This window comes from Canis aureus, chromosome 31 (genome assembly GCF_053574225.1).
Source record: "Canis aureus isolate CA01 chromosome 31, VMU_Caureus_v.1.0, whole genome shotgun sequence".
Lineage (NCBI taxonomy): Eukaryota > Metazoa > Chordata > Mammalia > Carnivora > Canidae > Canis > Canis aureus.
The window spans coordinates 11,216,430-11,233,798 of record NC_135641.1 but is presented as its reverse complement, the minus strand read 5'-3'; the positions used below and the strand labels follow the sequence as shown (position 1 = coordinate 11,233,798).

At 40.0% G+C, this 17,369-nt stretch overlaps 1 long non-coding RNA gene across 1 annotated transcript in view; it reads right to left on the bottom strand.

Moving 5' to 3' along the window:
- Positions 1–16,395: 16,395 nt before the first annotated feature.
- LOC144302181 (uncharacterized) overlaps positions 16,396–17,369 on the bottom strand; it is a 29,113-nt gene continuing 28,139 nt past the window's right edge. The window contains exon 3 of the long non-coding RNA XR_013369026.1: positions 16,396–16,535. This is a non-coding gene — a long non-coding RNA (uncharacterized LOC144302181). The remainder of the gene's footprint in view (positions 16,536–17,369) is intronic.

Here is a 17,369-nt window from a genome sequence, read left to right as displayed (position 1 = left end):
CCAAAACACTTTCAAAGCATGTGTCCTTTATAAACACCTACTAAAATGCTTATTTTTTTCCATGAAATACTCAATTTGACATTTTTGTTATTACTAAGGTACAGTGGCCTACTGTTGTTTTGATGATACAGAACATGTTTTCGCGCTTCCGTGCAGTCCAGCTGGCTCACTGGACAGGTTTCCACTGAGTGTGGATGTCATTATCAGGTTACAAATCTGCAGGGAGGTTTTGAGACAATTCAAATCCTGTGATCTGCTATATGCTACCATCACTTTCAAAAGATACTGTGCGTTCACACTGTGTTCTAGGAACAAAAGATCTACAGTTTGTCATTCCTGGTTTTTACTACAAGACATACACCTTAAAAATAAAATTTTGAAAAAATCCAGCTGCTAAGCCCCTGTTCCAATAACTAAGGAAGCTTAGTATTTATTGCTATTTTTATAAAATTTTGTAAACTCTTAATAAGGAGAGTCATAGCATCAAAGTCATATCAGAGTCATTGCATCTCAAGAGTCAAAGGATCCCAGAGATAGTTGACTCCCATGCTCTCAGTTTACAGTTGGGAAAACTAAAGTGCTGGAGGGTCAAGTGGTGACTCTCACAAGGATATACAGCTAGTTACTTGCAGAAACCACGTTACTATTCAACCTCCATGAGTGAGCTCTTCTCCCCATACCAATATCAGGTATATAGGTTGGATTTTTAGAGAATCTTTCTAGATGGTATCACTGTCTCAAAAGCCTCCCCCAGCTGCAGGCCTGGAATATTGGCCATATTTTTTGCTTACTTATTTGTCACTTGGTAGCACCAATTTTTAGCAGATACATTTGGATAGAAAAGATTTTCAGAAACCATTTGGCTTACTTAACAATGATTCTTGTGTAGTTATAATACAAATCAATGCAGTGACATAAAAGAGAGACTTGATACTATAATAAAATATTTCTTGAGCAACTCTCTAGGATGGGAATTCTGATATTTGATTTCTAGATGAAGAGGATCTAGAATAATCCCTCCAAGATACATAGTCAGGGCTTATAAACTAGTCATTAAACCAGTTTAATGGAATTTAATAAAATAAGCAAGAACTTTTATAATGTTACCAGAGAGAGGAAATGTCAAGAAAGGAGTTTCAGCTATCTGAGGCAAAAATAATTGTTGGAAGTATGGAAAGAAATGTTAGATTATGAGAGCAGCAGGAAGATGAGTGCCCAGAAGGCATAGTTCGTTTGTCTGCTGCTCATTGAACTGATTCATTCAAAAGGCTTTTTGGGGGTCTCCCTCTGGTTGAGGCACTGTTAGGCACAAGGCATAAAGCAAATAAGACATCATGTCTGAGTGGATCATTCTATCCTAAAATTTAGAATTTGATTGGCTTCAAAGAATTTGTAATCTAACTCCACCCAACAGCCAACCAGAATGAGGAAACTGCCACCTGAGTTTCCATTTGAGGGATATCCACAGGATAGAGTATTCACAGGAAATGTCTGCGCTATGAGCAAGTCAGCATGAGAAAGGAGTCGCTGGCACTTGACTGAGGAGAGCAGGACCCTCACCATATTTGCAGGCTGAGGACTTTGGCAATGCTGATTTTTCTTAAATTCACTCCAGGGCTAACTGAGAGATACTGAGACCCAAATCTCAAGGATTTATTTAAGAGCAGAAATTGAAATGAGATGGCATAAAGAAACCATGGTCCAGTTCACCCATGTATGGGTTTTCTATGGCTGTATAAGCATAAACCTAGTAGCTCAGAACAGCACACATTTATTAACTTTTTTCCTTTGGCAGAAACAGTAGGAAAGTACTCAATGACTTACTCTAGGGGACAGATGACTCCCAAACTTGTGCCAGCATCAACACAATTCTATTAACCACAGCGGTGATATTAAATATACACAGAGCGATTCACCTATCTCATTAAGTTACTCAGACGTTCTAGAGATCTACTGAACAATACAGTGTCTATGCTTAACAATGCTTCTGTTGTACACTTACAAAGTTTTAAGAGGGTAGATCTCGTGTTAAGTGTTCTTAACACGCACACAAGGCAAGTTTTGGAAGTGATGTATATTTATTGCCTTGGTCATGGCGGTGATATCGCAGGTGTGTGCACTAGCCCAAACTCGTAAAATTGTATATATTAAATATGTGCAATTTTTTGTACATAAATCATAACTCAATAAAGCTTTTTTAAAAGAGATTTGTCATTCTCATAATTCTAGGATCATTTAACTTCTGCCATCAAATGATCTTAAGTTTAGATCTTCTCTTCACACCATCCTCTTTGGTTTATGCTATCATCTGTTTTGCTCCACTGACACCTCAATACGCCTTCCACATCTTTCTCCCCGCAAAAGTTAGAAATCTCACTCATTTCCATGTGTTTTGCACATGAACATTTCTTCTGAGAAAAGCACCGACTTGAGATTGAATGAGAAGAAACTATTTGAGGCATTCACTGGGGTCCACTAATGAATGCCTTTTTCATACCTCTCAGTCACTTTGATGATTTCTGATGGGATACAGAAACTGGTTTTCATGAGACATAGCTATGGGATAAAGCTGCTTATTGGATCTGACCTCAGAGTCCCTGTATTCAAATTCTGCCCCAGCACAGACCCACTGTGTGACTTCAAGTTACCCATAATCCCAGGCTGAGCATATAACAAACCCTGGCTGTTGCTATTATTTCTTCCATAGCTAGAAAGGTAAAGAATATGTGAGTCAATAAGATAAATGTAGTTACCTTTCTGGAAGCAAAACCTTCTCCTAACTGTATTGTTGGAGGTAGTCTCAGCTTCAAAAATATATCACATCTAGGATTCCTGGATTATCAGATCTGTGTTCTTTAGTACCTTGAGGGAAAACATAACTTTTCTCTTTCTTTAGATCATGGCTTCAAAGGCTTGAGTAGCTCAGCAGGCTGTTTATAGACACATTCAGAGGATGATCACAAGTTACCACTGAAGAGTACTGAGATCAGAAAAGACAAAAGTTCTTCATAAAGCAGTTCTTGTACAACATAGGTGTGGAGTTCATGTCAATCTTCTTCTGTGTATAATAAGATGAGAAAACAGTACCTGTCTCATAGAGCATTCATGAGGGTCAGGGAGTCAAGAAACATGAAGCTCATAGCTTGACTCAGAATACCTCTTCTTTAAACATTAGCTGCTGCTATTACCAATATCCTCATCCTCAATGTCATTTTCATCCTCACCGTCATCCTTACCATTGCCACCATGACTACCACTATCAACATCATCATCATCATCACCATCATCATCACCATCACCATCACCAACATCACCATCACCAACATCCCCATCATCATCATTATCTCATTATCTAGCCTTTGTCAGACTTTCTTTGCAACTCCAAAGGTGTTCTCCTTTTTTTCAGGGAGCCTCACCTTTACCCTCCTTCTCTATTGCACCACACAAATTCCTGCCCCTCTGACTGCTACTCAAAGCCCCTCCACAAGCACCTCTGGCATCACCTCTGCATGGTGATCACCCAACAAAGTCATTTTGGCCTTTTATTCGCATCTTTTCACTCTTTCTCCAACAATTTTATTCATCATATATTTCTGTGAGCTTATTTGTTAAAAGTATATATTTTCAGTCTATTCTCTTTTTCACTTGCCAATAGGATATTCACTTGGGATATCCTACATGTAGAAAAACATATTTCAGGTAGATTTTGATACTATTTCCCCAAACTAAAATTTTCAACCTGAGTTCATTGATTTCTTTTCATTAACAAATATGAGACATAATGTAAGTGGTCACAGTGGAGAGGAACAGGCAATTTTGTGAAGCCTCATTAGGAAGACATAGGGCCATCCCTATCACCCAGGACCATAGAGAAGGTGCTGCAATGGTGAGCAGTGAGAACCACTGAGTCAAACAAGACTCATGGGACCAGTAGAGCAGGCTAGGGCTTTGTTCCTATCCTCTGGCAGTGCCTCTTCAAGCCTGGTAACAAAGGTATCAACAGACTTACTTTGTAAAGATTGGGAGTGGGTCCAGGAAGGGGAGGCTGATCCCTCATTTCCTCTCAGTCTACAGTTAGTGATAATGGAGCAGATGCACTCCCACTCTTTGCTAACATAGGGATGATTGACTTTCCCTTGGGTCAAGTGGTCTTGGTGGGAAATGGACTGACTTAGACTATTTTTCCAGGACTCCAGTGAGAGGGCCATTTGCAAGAGGCCAATGGAACCAGAGCTAGGGGTCACTGGAAGAAGGCACATCAAGTGCAAGATCTCATATCAGGGAAATGTGCAGCAGGGCCCCTTATAGTCTCTGGAAACAAGTCACACCATGTCACAACAGTAAGCAAGCAGATGCTGGTGTAAAGATGGCCTCAGTGCCAATCTGGGCTACGGAGACAAGCAGGGAGCATGAGAGAACACCACTTCCCTGTCTTCCCTCCCTCTTTTTAGTCTCGGCCTGGGAAAGGAGGAGGAGAGGCATCTCATATTTTATCCTTTCACCCTAAGCTAATAGAATGGGTATTAGTCTGCTCGGGCTGCTGTAACAAAATACCACAGACTGAAACTTATGTCTCATAGGCTGGAAGCTGGAAGTGCAGCAGGATCAGGTTTCTAGCAGGGTGTTTCTTCAGAGACATCTCCCTTTGTTTTGCAGATGCTTCCTCACTATGTCCTCACATAGACTATTCTTTGTGAAGGAGCATCCCTGGTGGCTCTTCCTCTTCTTACAAAGATACCAGTCCTACTGGATTAAGACTCCACCTTTATGACCTCATTTAACCTTAATTATCTCTTTAAAGACCCTCTCTCGAAAAAAGTCAGATTGAGGGTTAGGATGTCAATATATGAAATTAGGGTAGGACACAATTCATTCCATATCATCACATAGATTTATGGATAGTCTTTATAGTAATCTTGACTCTAACACTGAGTGATTGCAGGGTGTCAGGAGGGAGATTTCATCCCAATTCACAGACCCAGGTCACAACACTAGTGTTGTGTTCCCCTTACTCTATTTCATCCAAAAATATTCTGAACTTCCTTCTATTTATTCTTTTGATTTTTTAAAAAGATTTATTTATTTATTTACTTACTTATTTATTCATGAGAAACACAGAGAGAGGCAGAGACACAGGCAGAGGGAGAAGTAGGCTCCATGCAAGGTGCCCGATGTGGAACTCCTTCCCAGGACCTTGGGACATGCCCTGAGCCAAAGGCAGATGCTCAACCACTGTCACCCAGGTGTCCCATGAACTTCCTTCTTTTTATTTAATTTGCATGATGATGGGACTGTGCCCATTGGTTTTAGTTCAATCAGGAGCAAGCTCTAGTGGATGGATGGCCACAAGCAATGGCTGGGGGGGTGGAATAAGTGCTGGGGATGTCACTGGCAGTGACCACATGATTTGCTTAAATGTTGAATACTGTCTATGCCCTGTTTCATTCTCAAGCTTATCTATGCATGTTTGACTGATTAGATAAGCTAGGGCATTGTGATACTCTTTCCTTTAACTAAGCAGCTCTTAAATCTATGTAAAGTCAACTAGTTTACTGTTTTTAATTTGTTCACTTTTGTTCAAAGGCAAGAAATCATCTAAAGCTCTTTGGAAAGAACCCCACTGTATTTACAGACTCAAATATTCTCTCTTCAAATAAAACCCCTGCAAGAGAATGTGATGCTAGTACAACAATAAACCTTTCAAGTTGTAATGCCCACAAGAAAGGACCAAAGCAAGGCCTCTTGACTCTTATAAATGTGAATTGTCATAGAGTCTTTGAAAGACCCCGAGTGAGTGTTAGCCCCAGAGCCCACAAATCAGCAAAATCTGTTCCCCACTGTGTCCCATACTCTGTGGATGACACATCTCAGGGAGAGGAGTGTGACGTTGGAATGTAAGACTGAGGAGCCCAAAAAGATCAAGGCAGCTTACTATGAAAGAAACTCTGGCAGTACCTACTACCGCAACTTGGAATCCAACGCTCTCCAACACAATGACTCCCATGTGCTGGGGGATATCATGCTGCCTGTGGGCCCTCATGCAGGCCTCTTCTGCAGCCCAGATCCAACATTCTGTGTCCTGAAGAGCTGTGAGCACAGGTCCTGCCCCATCACTTCTGTGCTTTGGCCATTTCCTTAGCCTGAAGTGGTTTATCCCCTCCCTGGCCATGTCTAGTCTCCTTCATAACCTCAGAGATCTGTTCTGGGCTGTGTGTCCCCCCACATGGCTTCCCCACACCTGCTGACTGAGGTAGAAACCCTCCCTCTGCTCCAATGCCCCTCTTCTCTCCCTGCTTCTGAAATCTTCTGGCTGACTTGTCTGTGACTTCTAGTGAGCTGGGAACTCTGACAGGCAGGGCATGACATGCTGTGCATCCTCAGCAACTGGATGAATCTCGGGCACATGGTGAGCACTCAATTAGTGGCCAAGTGATGATGCCTCAGAAAGGCATCCTTGGAATTTAATGACTAAGCTCATCCCTTGCTGTGGTGGCTCTATGGAGGAAGTAAGGGCTATACCCGGTTCACGTTTAGCTAGACAATGAGAGCATTTGTGACCTAATCTGTTCTATAACACATTGAAACCCGTTCCAGGGAGTCACTTGGCTCATTCACCACAACAGGAGCAGACATCAAATGAGAGCCAGTGTGTCAAAGATGCACAGGAGAGCAAAGTGCCTCCTTGCCAGGCATGTGGGCAATGCAGTGGTAGGACCACTGATGAACAATTAGGAGAGCTCCCTGAAGTGTAATACTCTGCAGGAGTGAGCTTTACTTCCATGAACACATCCCAGCTTCTTCTATTTTACAGCTGCACATGCTATTAAGACTCGGTGTCATTGTTTCCTCTAATTATAGAATTTTTATATAAATAGAGCTCAGCTGGTAGTTCAATTTGAGTTATAATGCTGGAGTTTTTAACATGACTGTAGGAGTCTGGTATTAAAAAAAAGCAGTTTAAGATATTTCAGTGGAAATTCAGTTATCAAAGGAATAAGTTCATATTAAACTATTGACAAGTGGTTTTCTTGTCTAAGTGCAATCTTCTTAGGGAAAGGAAGGACAAAAGATGTCCTGGGGTATCATCTTGTCTTACTTAAGGCTTGAGGACATTCTTTTTTTTTTTTTTTTTTTTTTTTTTTTTTTTTTTTTTTAAAGATTTATTTATTTATTTATGATAGTCACAGAGAGAGAGAGAGAGAGAGAGGCAGAGACACAGGCAGAGGGAGAAGCAGGCTCCATGCACCAGGAGCCCGACGTGGGACTCGATCCTGGGTCTCCAGGATCGCGCCCTGGGCCAAAGGCAGGCGCCAAACCGCTGCGCCACCCAGGGATCCCGCTTGAGGACATTCTAATGCATCACTGAGAAGGATGGCAACTGGCCATGTCTCCTCCACTGTAATTGACCATTTAAATACACACAGCCTGGAGAAGCAAAAAAAAAAAAAAAGAGACCAACACCAGGAGACAGAAGACACAGTCTCTCCACTGTTAACTTCCCACAAGGTAACTGACCCTATCCTTTATCTAAAAAGTGGGATAATTTAATTAGAAACAATCTTTTGTAACTCTCCGATTTGAGTTCTCTCTTTTTATTTGGCTGTGGCCAGAAATTTCCTTCCCATGTGTATGCTGATATTCACTTGTACAAAACAGAGACTAGAATAAAGTTAACCTAATTTTGACAACCAGAGTTGGTCACTCTCAATACTGCTCCAGCTTATCAAAATGAAAGTCGAAAAGCACCCCACAACCTGGTTATTGACATCACTTCCTAATTGGCCATGCTCCATCCAACATCACTTCGGTCCAATTTACCCACCTCACTATTGCAGGTGATCTTTGATTTTTTCTTTTTAAATTGTAAAATATTTCAAGTATGAAACATAATATTCACCTACAAAACCAAGTGCTCAGATTTAATAGGTCTTAAAGTTCGGAAAGTTAGTGGTAGAGCCCTATGAGTTTTCTTTTCTTTTTTTTTTTTTTTAAGATTTTATTTATTAAAAAAAAAGATTTTGTTTATTTATTCATGAGAGACACAGAGAGAGAGAGGCAGAGACACAGGCAGAGGGAGAAGCAGCCTCCATGCAGGGAGCCTGGTGTGGGACTCAATCCTGGGACTCCAGGATCACACCCTGGGCTGAAGGTGGCACTAAACTGCTGAGCCACCTGGGCTGCCCCCCTACAGTTTTCTTAGAAGAAATAAAATGATAAAGATTCATTAATATGCCTGCCCTTGCCTCCCACACAAAATTCTCTCCAGGGTTCGAAATATATCATTTCCACCCATGTTTTTATAATCTATATATTATACAAGTTATATATATTATATATGAACATATATATGAATATGCTTATATCTATGATAGTACTTGAGATTTTATACACACATTTATTTATATACACATATATATATATATATAGAATTCAAGATACTCTAAGTTTTTAAACATTTTTTCCTCTGTGACACCTGATAATTTATGAAATGTGCATACAATAGAATACAAAATAGAAGAAAAAAATGAATAAAGAACAGCAACACTTATCAACAGAGGTGACTCAACAGATTTTACCTGAGTTCCACCAGTTTTTAAAATTTATATTACAGGATGCAACACAGGGACACACATTACATTTAGTTTGTCATGTCTTCTTACTTTCCTTCAATCTTTACAGTTCTTGGACTTTCCTTGTCTTTTATCAACTTGATACTTTTTTTTGAAGTATAATTAATAAACAACATTATATTGGTTTTAGTTGTACAACATATTGATTCAACAATATGAAGCTGATACTTTTGAAAAGCAATGGTCAGTTTTGTTTAGAGAACTTTCTTTGATTTGTTTGTTTCTGAATTGCTCACCAATAGTCCTGTGAGAAACCAAATTACTTATTTAATTTTCTCTTTTTTTATATACTTTCTTAAGGTGGAAGCCTAGATTATAGATTTGAGACCTTCCTTCTTTTCTAATATGAGTAGTTTTTACTATTAATCTCCCTGTGAGCTCCGCTTTAGCTGCACCCCACAAATTTTGTCATATGATGTTTTCATTATTTGTATTCTGTTTGAAAAAAATTTTTAAAGATTTTTTATTTATTTATTCATAGATACACACAGAGATAGAGAGAGAGAGAGAGAGAGAGAGGCAGAGACACAGGCAGAGGGAGAAGCAGGCTCCATGCAGGGAGCCCGATGTGGGACTCGATCCAGGGTCTCCAGGATCAGGCCCTGGGCTGCAGGCAGGGCTAAACCACTGCACCACCAGGGCTGCCCCACTGCGCTACAGGGGCTGCCCCTCTGAAAATTTTTTAAATTTTACTGTGTACTTCCTCTTTGACTCATGGGTTATTATGAGCTGTGCTGCTTAATTTCCAAATATTTACAGATTCTCCAGATATTTTTCTGTTATTGATTTCTAATTTTACTTCAAGACTTTAGAAAATACTTTGTGTGCTTTTGTTCTTTTAAATTTGTTAAAGCCGCTTTATGGCCCAGAGTGCGGCTATCTTGATAAATGTTCCATGTACACTTAAAAAAAATAAAGTTTCTTCTGGTATTGTCCGACAGTGTCAATTTAGTAGATCTACATTTTAAACCCTAGGACAACCATCAGAAAAAATTTTAAAAGGAGGTGTAAATAACAATTTAACAATAGAAATCAAAATGGAATCACAGGAGCACTCAAATCACCCAGAAGGCAAAGAAAGACACAAAGAAAAGAAGAACTGAGTAGAAAACCACTAACAAGGTGGGGTGTTTAAATCTAAAATATCAATACCTATATCCAATGTGCATGGTCTAAACACACCACGTAAAAATACTGTGAGATTGGCTAAAAATAAGACCCATCCATGTGCTGTGCACAAGAATGTAAAGATACGTGAGAGGTAACAGGATGGGAAAAAATGTGCCATACAAACGGTAATCAAAAGAAAGCTGGAGTAACTCTATTTATTTCATACAAAGTGGACTTTAAAACAAGGACTGCTATCAGAGTTAAAGAGAGAAATTACACAAGTGTAAAGTGATCAGTTCCCTAAGCAGTTAATGATAGTAATAAACGTGTATGCACCTTACAAAAGCACTTGAAAATATATGAAACAAAACTGATAGAACTGGAGAAATAGACAAAATAGACAAGTTAGAACTGAGGTCTGCAATACTCCTCTCTCTGTACCTAAAAGAACAAATAGGCAGAAAATTGGTGAAGATACAGGAGACTTGAAGAACACCAGCATATGCATGGGAAGGAAATTTCTGGCCACAGCCAAATAAAAAGAAAGAACTCAAATAGGAGAGTTACAAAAGATTGCTTCTAATTAAATTATCCCACTTTTTAGATAAAGGATAGGGCCAGTTACTTAGTGGGAAGTTAAAGTGGAAAGACTGTGTCTTCTGTCTCCTGGTGTTGGTCTTTTTTTTTTTTTTTTTTTTTTGCTTCTCCAGGCTGTGTGTATTTAAATGGTCAATTACAGTGAATTACAGTGGAGGAGACATGGCCAGTTGCCATCCTTCTCAGTGATGCATTAGAATGTCCTCAAGCCTTAAGTAAGACAAGATGATACCCCAGGGCATCTTTTGTCCTTCCTTTCCCTAAGAAGATTGCACTTAGACAAGAAAACCACTTGTCAATAGTTTAATATGAACTTACTCCTTCGATAACTGAATTTATTCGGTAGATCTTGGGATGCCTGATGGCTCAGCCGTTGAGCATCTGCCTTTGGCTCAGGTCATAATCCCGAGGTCCTGGGATCGAGTCCCGCATCGGGCTCCCCTCAGGGAGCCTGCTTCTCCCTCTGCCTTGTCTCTGCCTCTCTCTGTGTGTTTCATGAATAAATATATAAGTAAATCTTTTTTAAAAACATAAAACAAAATGTAGATCTTTACTTAATCAGAATCCATATTCAATTAATATTATACCTCTTCACATACTTTCAGAATCTTACAACTGTATATTCTAGATTTTGTTGCCCGTTTAATTTTAGATAAACTGTAAACATACTATAAAACATTATAGTGTTTGTTTTACACAGTTAATTACCACTTAAAGCAATATAAAAGAGCAATAAAATGAGTTTTAGCTTACTTTTATTTATTACATTTTCCACACTCTTTTCATTTTGTAGTTTCAAGTTTCTATCTGGTCAATTTTCTGTCTTTCTGTTCACTCCTTCTGGCTTGAAGAGAATGCTTTAACATTTCTCTTCTTTTCTTTTCTTTTAAGGTTTTATGTTTAAGTAGCCTCTACACCTAATGTAGGGCTTAATCTCACAACCCCAAGATCAAGAGTCGCATCCTCCACTGACTGAGCCAGTCGGACACCCCAACTTTAACATTTCTTGTGGAATAGGTCTGCTGGCACTGAATCCCCTCAGTTATCGTTGGTCTGAGACAATCTTTATTTATCTTATATTTTTGAAGGTTATTTTCAATGTATTATATGCTGAATTGACAGATTTTCTTTTCTTTTGAGACTTTAAAGTTGTCAGTGCATTATGTCTCGGAGTCCGATAAGAATTCTACTAAATTTCTTACCTTTGTTCCTCTTTATTAAATGTATATATTTTTTAATCTGGCTAACCTCATGAATTTTTTTGTCTTTTGTTTTCAAAAGTTAGAGTAAAATATGCTTCTGTTTTGTGTTCATTTTTGTTTTTAAGATATTTTTTTGTTTGTTTTTAAGATATTTTCATATACTTTTAATATATTTTGCTTAATATTTTTGAGCTTCATGGAGCTGGGGGTTGGGGCTGGCAAATCATTTTGGAAAATTCCGTCATTATTTCATAGAATTTTTCTTATGCACTGTTTTCTCTTCTCCTTCTGGGATTCCTACACTACATCTACATAACTATTTGATATTTTTTCACAGGTATTGGGTGCCTTTTTATTTTGCAGTCTTTCCTTCTGTATGTTTCAGGTGGGTGACTGCATGATACGGTCTCAAGCACCCTGCTTCTTTCCTCAGCTGCAGGATGAGACCATGGAAAGCATTCTGCATCTGTACTACTGATCTTTTTATTTCTAATGTGTCCGGTTTGTTTTCTACAGTTTCCATTTCTCTGCTGATACTATTTATCTGCTCTTTCACATTATCCACCTTTTCCATCAGAGGCGTCAACATCAGCTTTCTAGCAATTGTTATTCTGAGTTACCAGTTAGATAGTCACATCTGCGTCAGAGCTGAATTTAGTTTTGTTTACTGTTTTGTTTCTGGGGAGCTTGTTGCTCTTTTCTCTCTCTATGTTGCTGTTTATGCTTTGTAGGTTTTGCTGGAAGATTCCCGCAGTAGAAACTGGGAAATGATTTTGTGCTCAGAAATGGGAGCATCTTTCCTTTTCCTCTCATTGTTTCCTGTGGAGTTTTGGGCGAGTCTAGTCAAAAGATCAGGAAATATTCCATGAAAGGGCCAAGTAACAAGTATTTTAAAACTCATTAACTATAAGTTGTCTATAACTCTGCCGTTATAGCTCGAACACAGCCTTGGACTGATAAGGAAAACAAGTGAATGTGACTGTGTCTCCAGATGATTTCTTCATGGACACCTGGATGGCTCAGTCAGTTAAGTGTCTGCCGTTGGCTCAGGTCATTATCTCAGGGTCCTAGGATCTAGTCCTGCAAAGGGGTGGGGGTGGGGGGGGGGGTCCCTGCTCAGCAGGAAGTCTGCTTCTCCCTCTGCCCCCAGCTCATGCTTTCTCTGTCTCTGTCTCTGTCTCTGTCTCTGTCTCTCTCTGCTGTTCCCCCTGCTTATGCTCTCTCAAACTCTCTGTCACAGAAATAAATAAATAAATCTTTTTAAAAATTGGACGTTGTTTGCTCTGTGACCTTCCCTCTGTAATGGGTGCATCTCAACGCAGTTTATGTTGTTGTAAAAATATGAGTGACATTTTTTTCCAGCTCTTTACATCCCCAGGTAGAAATCAGAACTCTCAGAATCTTAGTTTCATAGTTACAAGTAGAGATTTTTCCATCTAGACATTGTTTCTATCTTGTGTAAGGTAGATAGCTAATTTTATTTTTTGTCTCCCTATAGTTAACTTTTTTTCTTAGCACAATTTTTTTCTTTTTTAAAAAATCAGGTCTTTTTAATGGTTTTTAGAACTTACCTTCATCTTCTTAATGAGCACCAACCTGGTGTTGGTGCTCATATAAGCTCTATTTTCTATAGGATTTTCATAGAGGAGTTTGCCATGTGTGTTTTTAAATTTTGAAATGGTAATTGTTTTGATTGTCGATCCACAAATCCTCAATGGATAAAGCATCCCTCCATTTAGTTTTGGCGTTCCATTTGATTCTTCCAGATGGCTCTGCAGGATCCCTGGCCAAGGACCAATTTTTATATTAATCCCTCTAATTAGATTTTCCCTCACCTCATGTGTACAGTGAATTTGGACTCCTCACTCAGGCAAAATTTTGGTCGGCAGTTTTCATTTCTCCCAGAGACAGCACCCAGAGGCAATTCCCCATCTGGATGGGCAGGATGTACCATCCCTCCTTCTCAGGGTTTGCAGGCCTCCTCACATCACTGATTTGTGGACCATAAGCCTGCTTTCCCTCCTCTACCCAGGCACCAGATACCAGGACAGCTGCTGAGTCAGCTCTGGATGCTCCTCTGCTTCTTGGTCTCAATCAGCTTCAGTGCCTTCATGTCGGCAGTTCCTTCCTAGAAGCAACCTCTTTTACAGAACAGAAATACAGAGGCACCTGGGTGGCTCAGCCAATTGGACATCCGACTCTTGGTTTGGGCTTAGGTGGTGATCTTGGGGTCCTGGATGGAACCACACAGCTCTGCCCTCAGCAGGGAATCTGCCTGAGGATGTTCTCTCCCTCTCCCTCTGCCCCTTCTCCCACCCACCCTCTCTCTGTCTCTCTTTAAAAAGAAATAAATATATCTTTAAAAAATAGAAATACAACATGCATTACTTTGATAAAACTTAAGAAAAAAAGACAATTTCTACAATGTTTCTGCTCATCTCGGTGATGCAAGGAACACCCCGTTGGAGACTGCTCAGGGAGCTTTCTCCTCCCCGTGTCCTCAGCTCTGCACTCTGCCTCTGTCTTCCCATCAATCCACCGCAGGCACTCTGACACCCAAGAATCTTCTCTGGCCCATGTGCAACATGCTGCAGCTTCAGCAGCTGCTCCCCTGCTGTTTCTGTCTGGGCGTGTGTGAAGCTTAAAGTGCTAATCTGAAGTTATGTTTACCACCTGCCGCACACTGAGTGCCCTCCCTGCTGCCTTAGCCACCACCCTCCCACAGTAGGACTTACACGTCCCCACATAGGTACAAAGATAGGTTTCCAAGGCAACTCTCTGCCAGGCAGAGTTTTCTGGGGGATCACTCTCTTCCCTCATTTTCCCCCCCTCCCCATGTCCCACCTGCACTGAAGCACATCCTGCCTGAGGCTGGCTGGACTCAGAGAGGGTGCAGGCATTACTGCACAAAGCCTGAAAACCCAGACTGAGAATTAGAAGATGCAGGCTCCATGTAACTCACAGTAGAACCTTCTGCAGCCTCTGGGTAGCCCTGGGCTCCTGTTTTCTTCTGGGCAAAAGGCAACATGAGATGTTCGCCTTGTCTTATGAAAGGCACGGTAAAAACAGTTAAGAAGAGAAGAAGTACTACCTGATACAGATCATTTACCTACAAAATCAAGTCTTCTTACTTTTTTCCCAAAGTGTCAGATTATTTTGAAGTCATCATGCCATCTGCCTATATTTCTTAAACCATGGTTTGCATAAGAAAATCTCATTCTTTCTGCCACAGCCAGGTATGTCTGCCTGACTTTTGTGTCTGGTTTTTCCATTTAGACATTGGGTGGAGGGGGTGAAATATTGCATGTTTCGCCAGCTATGATAGGAGCAGTCTCTCTACACCTTCCATAAAGGCCCTCCCCAAAGTCACCAGGACTGGTCGCCACAGAATGCCACTGTTCTCCCAGGGTGTAGAACACGTGCATGGTGCTACAGGGGCTGTAGACTGTCACACCACAGCCTCCTCACTGTGTGTCATTCTTGCACACAGGAAGAGCACAACCAAATGGAGGTACTGTCCCAGAGTACCTCAGACCTGTCAGATCCCTCCTCCACAAACCCACACTGCTGTTCTCTGTTTATGAGCCATCCTTGTGCATTGGAGAAAGAATCTGACATTGTACCAGGGTGGCATCAGCTTCCAGGGCAGGCCCAGGCAGGTCTCAGCAAGTGCTTCCAGACTGGGACTGACATGCTTCTGACAGCCTGGGTCCAGTGAGTGTGGGACTAAACAGAGGTGACTTTCATGGGGGAGGAGGGGCCATCCCTGAGATGTCTGGGGGCCTTTGGGACAAGCTCTGTTGGCCTCCAGGATGATACGCATCCATTCCAGAGGGGAAGCCCTGGAGAAGGAGGCACTCAGGTAGGGTCTTGATGGGCAGTACATCCATGGAGCTGAGGTATAAACCAGGATGGAACAATGGAGGGAACACTCATCCCAAATCTACCTATGACAGAATTTTCCTGCTGGGATTTTTGCATTAAACATGTAGATCAGTTTTGAGAAAATTTAAACCTTTCTTATGTTGAGTCTCTCAATCCATGAACACAATATAGGTCTATTTCTTTAAGGCTTCTTTGATTTTTTTTTCACCAGGATTTGCAGTTTTAAACATAAAGATCTTGTATGCATTTAAGTCTAATTAATTACTTTTTAGTGAAACAAAATCAGCTACCTGAAACAATCATCAGACTTCTATCAACTCTAAAATTATTAAATCAAAACTGTCACAAGATTTCAAAGCATCAATTTTCTGGCCTGGCTGCTCACGGTGATTAATATTTGTTCTAGGTGCTAGAGCTTGGCTGTACAATTAGATGCGTTTGAGCTATGAGTCTTGTATCTGTGTGTCTGTCTATCTATCCACCTGCTGTCATCTATCATCTACCCATCAATCTATCCTCTATTTACATACCTATCGCCATCCTTCTACCATACATCTACCTATCCTTTAATAGATCTATCTATCCATTTCCCTATCATCTATCCTTAACTTTAATCTTTAAAGCACTTTAATCAGCAGTTCTAGATAAATGAAAGTATGATTTGCATTCATTCACTTGCTTTCTGTCACTGTTATTATTCTGTTTTCCCCACCCTTTATGCCTCATCTGAATTATTAGTATGTAAATTCTTCAAAAACATGCACTTAATTGGAAAGTAAAGGTCATTCACCTCCACATTTTGACAGCAGGGACCTTAGCTAAGTCAATGTTTATGCTCTTGAGTTCATAGGAAGACATGTCCAGGGATTGAATGCTTCTCTCATGTTCAAGGTAATAAACACAGCAGAAATAACATTTTAATTCAAATATTTAGACCTTCACAGAGCTTTCATTTAATAGGTGACCCCCCTCAGATGAGACATCGTATCTTAAACAACATAAGATTAATTAGAAATAATAGAGACTGACTTTCTTGTGTTATACAGTGTATTCCTGATGGTCATGATGTCTTGAATCCTGTGGGGATGTTACTTGTTCCATCACTGAGGATCTACAACACATGAAACAATTGGAGACTTACTACAGAGAAACAGGAAAGAGGCAAAAATAGATTCATTAATATCCAATGGAATCTAGAAGAGGAAAAAGCATAATAGGCAACCTGAAACATTTTTTGTTGACTTAATTCCCTATCATCCAGTATAAAATAATATTCTTATTCACATTATTCCAATGCTTTCTTTTATAATTCATGCAATGCAAATTGCAGTAGACATGTATCTATAACACTTGTTGTGACCAATATTGAATAGGATGTGATCTTTAAGGTCTAAAGTAAATTTAAATTGAAAATGAATTAACTTTCTATTATCACAGCCACCTCTCCTAAACTTCCTGATACTTTAGAAAACGGACTGAATCCTGAAAAAAAGCAGTTGCTCAAGGTACACTGTGTGTGTATATGTGTGTTTTCAGGTTAAAAGCTAAACTACCTTAAACTGAGAGATATATAGAGATTTGTTTTCCTGGAGAACTCAGATATATATTTTTTTTTAATTTATTTTTTATTGGTGTTCAATTTGCCAACATATAGAATAACACCCAGTGCTCATCCCGTCAAGTGCCCACCTCAGTGCCCGTCACCCAGTCACCCCCACCCCCCGCCCACCTCCCCTTCCACCACCCCTAGTTCGTTTCCCAGAGTTAGGAGTCTTTCATGTAACTCAGATATATTTTGATGCCTTCTAGTTTGAAAATAGGATGTTATAATATATTATAAATTAGTAACTTTATGATTCAGATGTTGCATACACTCTTCCAGATTTCTTAATTGCAAACTAATGACCACATATCAAATAAGCACTTCAAATATAAGATGACTCTT